Raw genomic sequence first — 11,901 nt, 5'->3', positions numbered from 1 at the left:
AAAGGCTTATTACAGAAGTGTGAACCCCCATCACTGATGATGGCTCGAGGCGTTCCAAATCGAGAAAGAATGTTTTCTTTTAAAAATTTTAACACAGTTTTATGGTCATTATGCTTGCAAGGAATTGCCTCAATCCATTTGGAGACATAATCTACAGCTACTAAGATGTATAAATTTCCGAATGAAGGAGGAAATGGACCCATAAAATCTATTCCCCAACAATCAAATATTTCGATAATTAAAATTGGGTTGAGGGGCATCATATTCCTACGAGTTATCCCACCTAACTTTTGACAACGCTCGCAAGCTTTGCAAAAGTTATGGGAATCTTTGAACAAGGTGGGCCAATAAAAACCGCACTGTAAAATTTTTGCAGCCGTTTTCTTAGCAGAGAAATGACCACCGCAAGCTTCAGAATGACAAAAGGAAATGACACTAATAAATTCGTCATTAGGTACACATCTCCTAATAATTTGGTCTGGGCAGTATTTGAAAAGATAAGGGTCATCCCAGAAGAAATTTTTTATTTCGGTCAGAAATTTTCTTTTATCCTGTTTATTCCAATGAATCGGGAGTTCACCCGTGACAAGAAAATTTGCAATGTCTGCAAACCAGGGTGACGACTGGATCTCAAAGAGTTGCTCATCAGGGAAAGTGTCTCTTATGGGTGAATTGTCTATGGAATCTGGAAGAGTGAGACGGGACAAGTGATCAGCTACTACGTTCTCTACCCCCTTTTTATCTCTTATTTCTAGAAAAAATTCTTGGAGCAGAAGGATCCACCTAAGCAAACGCGCTTTAGCATCCTTTTTTGAAAGAAGGTACTTAAGGGCAGCATGGTCAGTGTAGATAATGATTTTGGATCCAATCAAGTAAGACCTAAATTTGTCTAGTGCAAATACTATGGCAAGTAGTTCCTTTTCCGTAGTGGTGTAATTCTTTTGTGCACTATTTAAAGTCTTACTTGCATAGTAGATAACATAAGGCTTCCTTTCTTTTCTTTGCCCTAGAACTACCCCAACTGCATATTCACTAGCATCACACATAATTTCAAAAGGAAGTGACCAGTCGGGTGGTTGCATGATGGGAGCAGAGGTCAGTAAGCTTTTAAGTTTATCAAAAGCTTTTTGACATTCTTCAGACCACACAAATTGGGTTTTCTTTTGAAGGAGATTACATAAGGGTTTAGATATTGAGCTAAAATCTTTAATGAATCTCCTATAAAATCCTGCATGACCCAAAAATGAGCGTATGTCTTTGATAGTTTTTGGGTTGGGTAAATTAGCAATTAAGTCAATTTTAGCCTTGTCTACTTCAATTCCTTCAGATGAAATGACATGCCCGAGAACAATTCCCCTAGTTACCATGAAATGGCACTTTTCCCAGTTTAAGATTAAATCCTTCTCCCCACACCGAATTAAGACTAGCCTTAAATAGTTCACACAGTTTTCAAAAGAGGAGCCGAAAATAGAGAAATCATCCATGAATACTTCCAAAAAGCGCTCAACCATGTCAGAAAAAATACTGAGCATGCATCTTTGGAAGGTTGCAGGAGCATTACATAATCCAAATGGCATTCTCTTGTAAGCAAAAGTGCCAAAAGGACATGTAAACGTGGTCTTTTCTTGATCTTCAGGATCAATTGCAATTTGGTTGTATCCTGAATAGCCATCTAGGAAGCAATAAAATTTGTGGCCTGCCAACCTTTCTAAGATTTGATCAATAAAAGGTAGAGGAAAATGATCCTTCCTAGTGACAGAATTAAGTTTTCTGTAGTCAATGCATACACGCCAACTAGTGGGGACCCTAGTTGGAACTAATTCATTGTTGGCATTTTTGACTACAGTAACACCAGATTTTTTCGGGACCACTTGGGTTGGACTTACCCATTTACTATCTGAAATTGGGTAAATCATACCCGCATCCAGAAGTTTCAGAACTTCTGTCCTAACCACATCCTTCATGTTTGGGTTTAATCGACGTTGAGGTTGACGGGAAGGTTTGGCATCAGCTTCTAAGTGGATTCTATGAGTGCAAATTGAGGGACTAATTCCCTTGATATCAGCAATTGTCCACCCTATTGCTCCCTTATGCTCCTTGAGAATTTCTAATAATTTTAGTTCTTGACTTTGTTCGAGTTGGGATGATATGATCACAGGAAAAGTCTCTTCTTGACCAAGGTATGCGTATTTGAGCTCAGATGGCAAAGGCTTTAGCTCAAGTTTAGGTGCTTGAACACTAGATGGTAGAGGACTATTGTTGCATGTGGGCAATTCTTCAAAACGAGATTTTCACCTATCTGTATCCAACAAAGGAGCTGAATCTAATATAGCACTGATTTCTCTAAAGTTTTGGTTTATCTCTGTATGTCCAAAATGAGTTAGGCATGTTTCTAAAGGATCAGAAGAAAGAGATGGAACAAGAGCATCTTCTACAATGGAGTCGATCAGATTAACTCCATGAATCTCATCATTTTCGTTGTCATTATCGGGTTGTTTGCAAATGTTAAATATATTAAAATCTATAGTCATATTCCCGAATGACATTTTCATTATTCCATTTCGACAGTTGATCAAAGCATTGGAAGTAGCTAGAAATGGGCGGCCTAAGATAACAGGTATTGGAGTGGTACAATTTATGACCGGCTGGGTATCTAATACTATGAAGTCGACTGGAAAGTAGAATTTATCAATTTGGACAAGTACATCCTCGACGACTCCTCTAGGTATCTTTATAGATCGATCGGCAAGTTGGAGAGTAACCTTGGTGGGTTTTAATTCACCAAGTCCTAACTGTTCATAAACTGAATAGGGCAGTAAGTTAACACTTGCACCTAAATCAAGAAGGGCTCGTTGTATCCTGAAGTTTCCTATGATGCAAGATATGGTAGGACAACCAGGATCTTTATACTTAGGTGGGGTGTTGTGTTTGAGAATAGCACTCACCTGTTCAGTTAGAAAAACTTTCTTTTGTACGTAAAGCTTTCGCTTTATGGTACAAAGATCTTTTAAAAATTTTGCATAAGATGGAATCTGCTTAATGGCATCTAATAGAGGAATGTTAATCTTTACTTGTTTAAAGATATCCAAAATTTCTTGGTCAGGTATTCCCTTTTTAGCTGCAAGCAAGCGCTGAGGAAATGGAGCAACTATCTTATGATGAGGTATTGGATCATCTTGTTCAGTATTATTTTCATCCTTCTTTTCAATAGATTTTTCAGGTTTGTCATCTTTTGTCGGAATTTCTTTGTTAATTATTTTTCCGCTACGAAGGGTCGTAACAGACTTAACTTGTTCAAATCTAGGTTGGGATGAACTTGCTTCATGGACCTCATGTTGACCCTTTGGGTTAGATTGAGGTTGGGCTGGAAATGTCCCTTTTTCCCTAACATTGAGTTGAGCCTCAATTCTACCTACAGAATTTTTAAGTTCTTGGAGTGATTGCATTGTATTCTGATTTATTTGAGTCTGCCCTTGCATGAAGGTTTGCAAAGTATCTTCAAGGGATTTCCTATGTGGTGGCACATAAGGAGTAGGAACAGAATTTCCTTGAGATTCATTGGCAGTGGGTCCATGTCTCCAGCTAAAGTTAGGATGGTTTCGCCAACTAGGATTATATGTTTCTGGAAATGGTCTTTTATAAGTATTAGTGAAATTTGCTTGATCATGCAACACTTCTTGAAAAGCAGGGATTGTAGGACAATCCTTGGTTACATGTGCATTACTCTCACAAATTCCACATATACTTTCAACAATAGTTTGTGCTTTTCCTATATTGGCTTTGCTTAATTCCATGGCTTCAACCTTCCTAGTCAGATTAGCAATTTTTACATTGACATCATTATCATCTTTAATAAGATATATTCCTCCTTTTGCATTAGGTGCTATTTTTGATTTTTCATTTTTATCTGTTGTATCCCAAGCTTGTGCATTTTCTGCTAAAAGATCAAAATAATCCCAAGCTTCATTTGGTTCCTTACTCATGAATTCACCATTACACATCATTTCTACAAATTGTCTCATATTGGAGGACAAACCATAATAAAAGAAACTAATGACCCTCCAAATTTCATATCCATGATGTGGGCAAGCAAGTAGAAGGTCCTTAAATCTTTCCCAACACTGAAAAAATGTTTCTCCATCTTTTTGTGCGAAGTTCATGATATTTCTTCTAAGTGTATTCGTTTTATGTGTTGGAAAGAATTTCTTTAAAAATTCCCTTGTCATCTCTTGCCAGGTAGCTATGGTCCTAGGTCTTAAAGAATGTAACCATGACTTAGCTTTTTCCTTTAAAGAAAAAGGAAATAACTTAAGCTTCACTACCTCTTCATTGATATTATTAAATTGAAGTGTTGAACACACTTCATCAAATTCTTTTAGGTGCAAATAGGGACTTTCAGAATCAAGTCCATGAAACTTTGGGAGTAATTGGATTATTCCTGGTTTCATGTCAAAGGCTCCCGCAGCAGTAGGAATAACCATACAGGATGGGGTACTGATCCTAATGGGTTGTAGATAATCACGAAGCGTTCTAATAGGTAAGTCATCTTGAAATTCATTATCTCCCTGATTACTACCATTATCTTCCATTTGATTATTTGAACTTTTATCCCTTGATTCAACTCGAAATAATCTTTTCATTTTATCCCTTTGCCACAACCGCATATACTGACCAATTAACCAGTCGATTTTTTTTTAATTATTATTATTATTAATTATTTATTTATTTATTTTGTATATATATATATATATTTTTAGAGTTTTGGATGAGTATGAATATTACCTAAAGCTATGAATATTGACACCCTGCTACTAAAATTATTTACAATCAAACAATATCAAAGCATAGCACCTTTATTTCTAATGTTTTCCTAAAAATTTCTAGACAGCTCCTAACTGGTTTGAAGAGTACACTTAAGCCTCCAATCCGGTCTAATAACCTAGTCGACCAGGTAAGCTCCCAGGAAAGTGGAGGGGTCACGATGCGTATAGCAAAGGTCCCACTTAAAACCCACTTTCCTCGAACAGAAACTGTCTCCCTTTAATCACTTAAAGGGACAAAGCTTGCCTAGACATCGACTGGGGTCATAGAGCGAAATTGGTGCAACTTTCAATGGTCTTCGTCCTATTGAGCTCGATTATCCTTAGGGGCCAACGTCTAGTTGATTTTAATTAAGCTTAGGATATTGATGCACTGGGATGATTTTTGGGCTAAGGACGAGTGATGAAATCCCGACCTTATCTTTTTAATGGGTTCAACCCTTAGATTATTTTATGCAAATGCTTTATACTATATGCAACAATCAAGAAGATTTTTAGCATTTTATGTCATGACATTAAATTGCATTTGAATAGTTGATCAAACAAACTAGCTAATTTTTTTTTTCTTTTTATTTTTTTATTTTTTTTATTATTTTATTATTTTAATTAATAATTTTTTTAATTTTTTTTAAAACAAAAGTAAAATTCTAATCTAGGAAAAATAGGACTAGTCTGAGCAAAACAGGAAAATTAATTTAAATACTCACGGCCGGAGTTCGTTCACTCCGGGAATCCAAAAATGTGATCTTGATCTTCCTCGTTACTGGTCCTGCTTTGTCGTCCTTGAATCTGAAAAGATTTAAAATTTCAGCTGTGTTAAAAATAAAGAAAAATTGAAGAACTAGAAATTAAATATTTGAAATTTTTAGCCTTGTTCTCGTTTGCACGTTGCAAATCCCCGGCAATGGCGCCAAAAACTTGCTACGATTTTAATCTTGCTCTTTTAAAAAGGAAAATTAAATGTAGAATACCCCAAGTATAGGGTGTAGCAAAGTAATATTCTCGGTGAGTCCGAGATCGAATCCACAGGGATTTGACAGTGAACAAAAACTAAAGGCTGAATAATATTCGGATTGACAAAAATATAACTAAGGCATCAGGATTCAGCCTAGCATTTCATCATGCTTTTCTTAAAATCACCTATTAATCATAGTAAAATAGATTTAGTTTTATGGGCAGCATTACAGTAATTCTATTTTAAACTACAGGGATTTCTAAGCATCTGTTATACCCGAAGGAAATAACAAATCAAAGAAAATATATAAGTTTGAAATAATTTCTATCAATCTACTGCACCATAAATCAAATCAAAAACATTAAAATCCAATTGATAATTAAAGGAAATACATGAAGAAAATGCTAGGCTTTTCTCTAGCCTTAGCTTAAAAAAATTTAGCTATCCATATGAGATGCAAGCAATTTTATAAAAGGGATTAGTATAGAATAAATAAAATAAAACATAAATCCCCTTTGCTTTTTTTCTTTTTTTTTTCTTCTCTTAAGAAAACAGAGTGCTCTGTTTTCTTTTCTTGTTTCTTTCCTCTTCCGCCGGTTCCGTTGGCCTCTCCTCCTTCCCGAGTGGCCTCCTCCTCTCTCCCTTTCCTCCACCGGATGGGAAGATCGAAGAGGAGATGCAAATGGTTGCTTCGCTGGTTCCCTTGGCCTCTTCCTCTTCCGTCGCACGGCTGCGGGCCTCCTCCTCTTCACACGCTCGGTTGAGTAGATGGATCGGAAGAGGAGATGCTCCCGAATGGATCCTGCTGGCCGCCCGTCCTCTTCCGTCGGCTGTGTAGGAATGAATCCCCTCCTTCCTCCTCCCGATTCCTTTTATAGACACCTTTAGCGGTGTGGCTGGGAAGACCGAAGGATGCTGGAAACGTTGAACGTGGAAGCGACATGGGCTGATAGCTTGAATGCGGACGGTTTGGTCTTCGGAATTCCCTTGATGCCGTTGGGAATTTGTTTTGATGGGAAGGGAATTCGAAGATGAAACGATCGGATGCCGCTTGGAGAGCCACACGGACGGTTTTGAAGATGCTGGGAAGCTCCTCACGGATTGATGCTGTTGTTCTTCGGTGAAGAGGGAAATGGGGAGTTGCTCATTTGGGCTTAAACCCAATATTATTGGGTCTCTTGGATTACTTGCACTCAAACACAAATAAAACACTAATTAATCAAATTTATCAATAATTATTAGCTATAATATTAATTAAGCTGGTATGAAAATTGTACTTTTGTGCTCTCATCAAGGATGGAGGTCATGGATAACTCGTCAAACCCCATCATCTGTCATATGTAAAATTTATTCGACTCCAGTTCGAGATTGGAAAACTCTTTTTCCAAAAACTACCTTGGCCAAGGATTTACGAACTCAGTCTCATAAATCACATAGGATCTCTCCTAATCTATCAAGGTCGATAGATTCCATCTAGATGCACCCCTACTCCTGCAATGAACCTACTGCAGCCAATCTGCACCACAAGGACCCAAATGGATAGGGCCCATGTTTATGTGCTCGTCAAACTACAGCAACCTCACTGTGAATAGCCGAGGCATTGCAGGTCAAAGGACCAGTCATACAACTGCAGCATCAAGTAAGTCACTGACGAGTGGATAGACATCCAAGTGACTACTTGCTTTGGTCACGCTCAGTACCCTTGTTCTCTAACAAGTACTTACACAATCACTCCAGTGTCCCTACACTGTGGACTCAAGACTCATCCATCTGACTAAGTGATCTGTGCACTAATCTCAGCGGATCGATCACCGTCCCTCGTGATGAATCCATCGATCAGGAGCAATTCAGGAATTAATCACCAATGACACATGCCTCAAATTCTCAACTCTTGAGAATATGCGTCATCATCTTATTAATTCCTTGGACGATTCATGGATGCATAAGAACATGAATGAAAAGAATGCCCATCCTAATAAATTTATTATTAGGTCAAGTACAAATTTATGTCCCAAAACAAAATAATGCGTCAGCCAAATTGGCTTCTAGGGCATATTTCTAACACTAACCTAATGCGGAATCGAGGCGAACCCCGACAAGATCCGAGTACTGCAAGAGATGACGCCTCCAAAGACGATCAAGGAGGTACAACGACTCACGGGCGAGTCGCAGCCCTAGGGAGGTTTGTCTCCAAGTCGGCCGAACGGTGTTTTCCATTCTTCAAGGTCCTTAAGCAGCCGAAGAACTTTCTATGGTCGGAGGAATGCCAGCAAGCCTTCGAGGAGCTCAGATGTCATCTTGCCTCCCCTCCATTACTTACAAAATCTTAACAAGGCGAGCTCCTCTACTTACATCTGGCTATCTCCCCTGTAGCGGTAAGCTCAGTCATGGTCCGGAAAGAAGACAAACTTCAAAGGCCAGTATATTACACCAGCCGAGTTTTGAGGGATGCCGAGACCCGATACTCCAATATGGAGAAGACAACTTATGCATTGGTCCTCTCGGCCCGAAGGCTCTGATCCTACTTCCAAGCTCACACCATAGCCATACTCACCGACCAGCCCATAAAGCAAGTTTTGCGATGGTCAAATCACGCGGGAAGGGTCGCAAAGTGGGCGGTCGAGCTCGAAAAATTTGACCTCGAATATCGTTCGAGGCCGACATTTAAGGCCCAAGTGCTCGCCGACTTTATTGTTGAATGCACTCTACCTGATGATCCCGAGCCTGAGCTCACGCCAACAAAGGAGACTCCGGGGGAGCCATGGGTTCTACACGTAGATGGCTCCTCAACCTCGGAGGGGTAGCGGAGCAGGCCTCATCCTCACCAGCCCGGACGGGGTAGTTGCAGAGCGAGCCCTACGCCTTAAGTTTCCCGCCTCGAACAATGAGATGGAATATGAAGCACTTATTGCCGGGCTGAGGCTGGCAAAGAAGCTGAAGGTCAAGAACTTGAAGGCCTTCAGCGACTCCCAACTGGTCACGAGCCAGATCTTAGGAAACTTCGAGGCAAGAGAGCCATCAATGCAAAAGTACCTCCAAAAGGTGCGAGACATCACCTCCTCACTTGGCTCTTTCGACATTCAACACATCCCCAGGGCAGAGAATGCGAGGGCAGACCAATTATCAAAGCTGGCGACCTTCCGCATGAGCGAGCTCCTGAGGACCACAATGCTCGAGTACCTCCAACTGCCTAACACCAAGGAGCATGCGCCTGCCCTCTGCATCGAGACCGAGCCGAGCTGGATGGATGTTAGAAGTGTGCCCTAGAAGCCAATTAGGCTGACGCATTTTTATTCTGAAACATAAATTTGTACTTGACCTTATTATTAACTTGGGCATTCTTTTTCATTCATATTGTTTATGTGTCTGTGAATCGTTCAAGAAATTAATAAGATGATGATGCATATTCTTAAGAGTTAAGAATTTGAGCCATGCATCATTGATGATTAATTTCTGAATGCTCCTGATCAATGGATCATCACGAGGATGGTGATCGATCCGATCAGTGCACACATTGCTTTCCTTATGGATGGACGAGACTCGAGTCCACAGTGTAGCGACACTGAAGTAATAGTGCAGGTGCTTGTTAAGAACAAGGGTACTGAGCGTGACCAATACAAGAAGTCACTTGGATGTCTATCCACTCGTTAGTGACTTGCTTGATGTTGCAGTAGTGTGACTGGTCCTTTGACCTACGGTGCTTCGGCTACTCACAGTGAAGTTATTGTAGTTTGACTGCACACAAACATGGTCTCTAGCCATATGGGTCCATGCAGTGTAGATTGGATGCAGTAGGTTCACTGTAGGAGTAGGGTATCACCTATAAGGAATCCATCGACCTTGATAGATAAGGGAGATCCTATGTGATTTATAAGACTGAGTTCGTAAGACCTCGGCCGGGGCAGATTGCATAGTGGACAAAGAGTTTTCCACTCTCGAACTTAAGTCTAATAAATCTTGACATATGACAGACGAAGGGGTTTGACGAGTTATCCATGACATCCGTCCTGTAGTGATCCACGATAGTAGGACTGTATCATACGATAACTACACCTAGAGGTTCATTATTCCATTCTGCTGGGTAGCCACTACATGCTGTTAGGTGTCACTGGAGGATGGTGAGACTCATAGGGAATATCTCGATGATCGATAAACCCTAATGAGTTGAGTTGGAATCGTTCCAACCCATTGAAATGAGTTTTCAATGATATTGTGATAGGGATCGCAATATATCTCACTACCAGTCAGAATAGAACCTATGGGGTCACACACACTAGAAGTATTGACCGATCCGATGGTTGAAATGTGATTATGAATCACGAGTAATCAATTTGATTGATGAACAGTTGAAGAAGGAACAATAGAAATTAATTAATTGGACTTAAACACAAATCCTACTTGGAGTAGGATTTTGGGAGTCCTAATTGGATTAGGACTGGGAATCCTACTTGGAGTAGGACTAGAAATCCTACTTAGAATAGGATTCCAACAATTCTAATTAGATTAGGATTTTGAATTCAATTTGGATTCCTACTTAGAATAGGATTCCTAGAAGTCCTAATTGAATTAGGACTTTGGATTCAAATTAAAGTCCTAATGGGATTAGGATTAAAATTGAATAAATCCTAATTGGATTAGAATTTCTTAAGTCCTAATTAATTATTAATCTAATGAATTAACAAGACTCCTAATTGGATTAGGATTGAAGAGTTCAATTGAGTCAAAATTGCTTTAAGTCCTAATTGGATTAGGACTTACCTAGATTAAACCCAAATTGGTTCATCCTTTGTCCAAGCCTAATTAGATTAGGACCTAACCATGAGTGACCTTCCTAATCCTCCTTAGAGGAGGATTAGGTTAACCATGAAGGAGGGGCACACGCCCCTCCTCCTTTTCCTTGCTTGGTGCGGCAAACAAGAGGGGTCGGCGCCCCTCTTGGAAGGTTATCAAGGAGCTCCTAAAAGTTAGGAGCTCCACTTGCTTATAAAGGGCTATGGGAGGCACCTAGGGCATTGGATTAGAAGCCCTCTCCCTCTCCAATTCGTGGCCACCCTTTCTCCCCTTGTTTTTCAGCCGCAAGCAAGGTGAGAAGAAAAGAAAGCTTGACGGCCATCTTCTTCCCTCCTCCTTGGTTCCAACGCAGGGAAAAGGAAGTAGGCTGCAGGGGCTTTGATTCTTCTTCAAACTTCATCCTTCTTCTTCCTCCTCCCAAGCACAATCAAAGGTTGATTCAAAGGGAGGACATCAGCCATTAAAAGAAGTCTCTGCAAGGGAGCTAGCACCCCGGTGAGACAAGGAAGCTTTGATCGGATCTCTACTTCGTGTGGATACCCGTAGAGGCCGGACGCGTGAACGGCTTCAAGCGAACCTTCATCCTAAACCACGAACTTCAGTTTGCGGTGATCATCTACCCGCACAAGGTGAAGATCTGATCTTCATAATTAGTTTAAAAGTTTTTAATTCTAATCTATCTACGAACGGTTATTGAACAACGTTCATAGGATGAATGATTGATCCCACTTATGCCTCTTCCGCTGCATCTGAAATTTTTTGAAATTTTCTGCGACATGGGCAGGCTCCCAACAGTGGTATCAGAGCTTAGGCTTCATAGATTAAGATTAGAATTAATTATAAACAAGCTTGATAAATCTGAAATAAAAGGATATGTATGCTGAAATTTTCTGCATGTAGAAGTTTTCAGGGTTGCTGATTTTTGCATTCTGATTTTTATGTGATAAATTGATGATTCTAATTGCATTGTTAATGGGATTACAAAGTTTAGAATCATGATTAGCATGATCAGCAACCTATGTCATAACATAATCAATTAAGTTTCAGATCTGAAAAGTATAATTGCTGCATGTGGTGATGATCATAAGATTCAAACCCTTTTGGTATCAAATGTAATGACCTGCGATGTGATCTGTAATGTCATGTAATTTTTCAGATGCTTGCATGCATCTTATTTGATGTTTTGAGAGGCCTGCGTGCCTACTAAAAGGGGATGTAATTTATTATTATTTTTATTTAATATCTGGTTGTATTTCTGTGATGTGATGTACGTCAACGATCAAGTTGAAGATAGTGCATGAGATGAACGGCGATCTGAGCGGTTGATGGTGATTG

At 39.7% G+C, this 11,901-nt stretch overlaps 1 non-coding gene across 1 annotated transcript; it reads left to right on the top strand.

Annotated features, from left to right (window-relative positions):
- The first annotated feature begins 4,071 nt into the window (after window positions 1-4,071).
- On the top strand, window positions 4,072-4,178 carry LOC120112073. The gene has a single exon (XR_005513571.1). It is a non-coding gene; the product is annotated as a small nucleolar RNA R71 (small nucleolar RNA).
- Window positions 4,179-11,901: the final 7,723 nt, after the last annotated feature.

The sequence above is a fragment of the Phoenix dactylifera genome, chromosome 9 (assembly GCF_009389715.1).
Source record: "Phoenix dactylifera cultivar Barhee BC4 chromosome 9, palm_55x_up_171113_PBpolish2nd_filt_p, whole genome shotgun sequence".
Lineage (NCBI taxonomy): Eukaryota > Viridiplantae > Streptophyta > Magnoliopsida > Arecales > Arecaceae > Phoenix > Phoenix dactylifera.
This window is presented reverse-complemented; position numbering and strand designations above follow the sequence as displayed.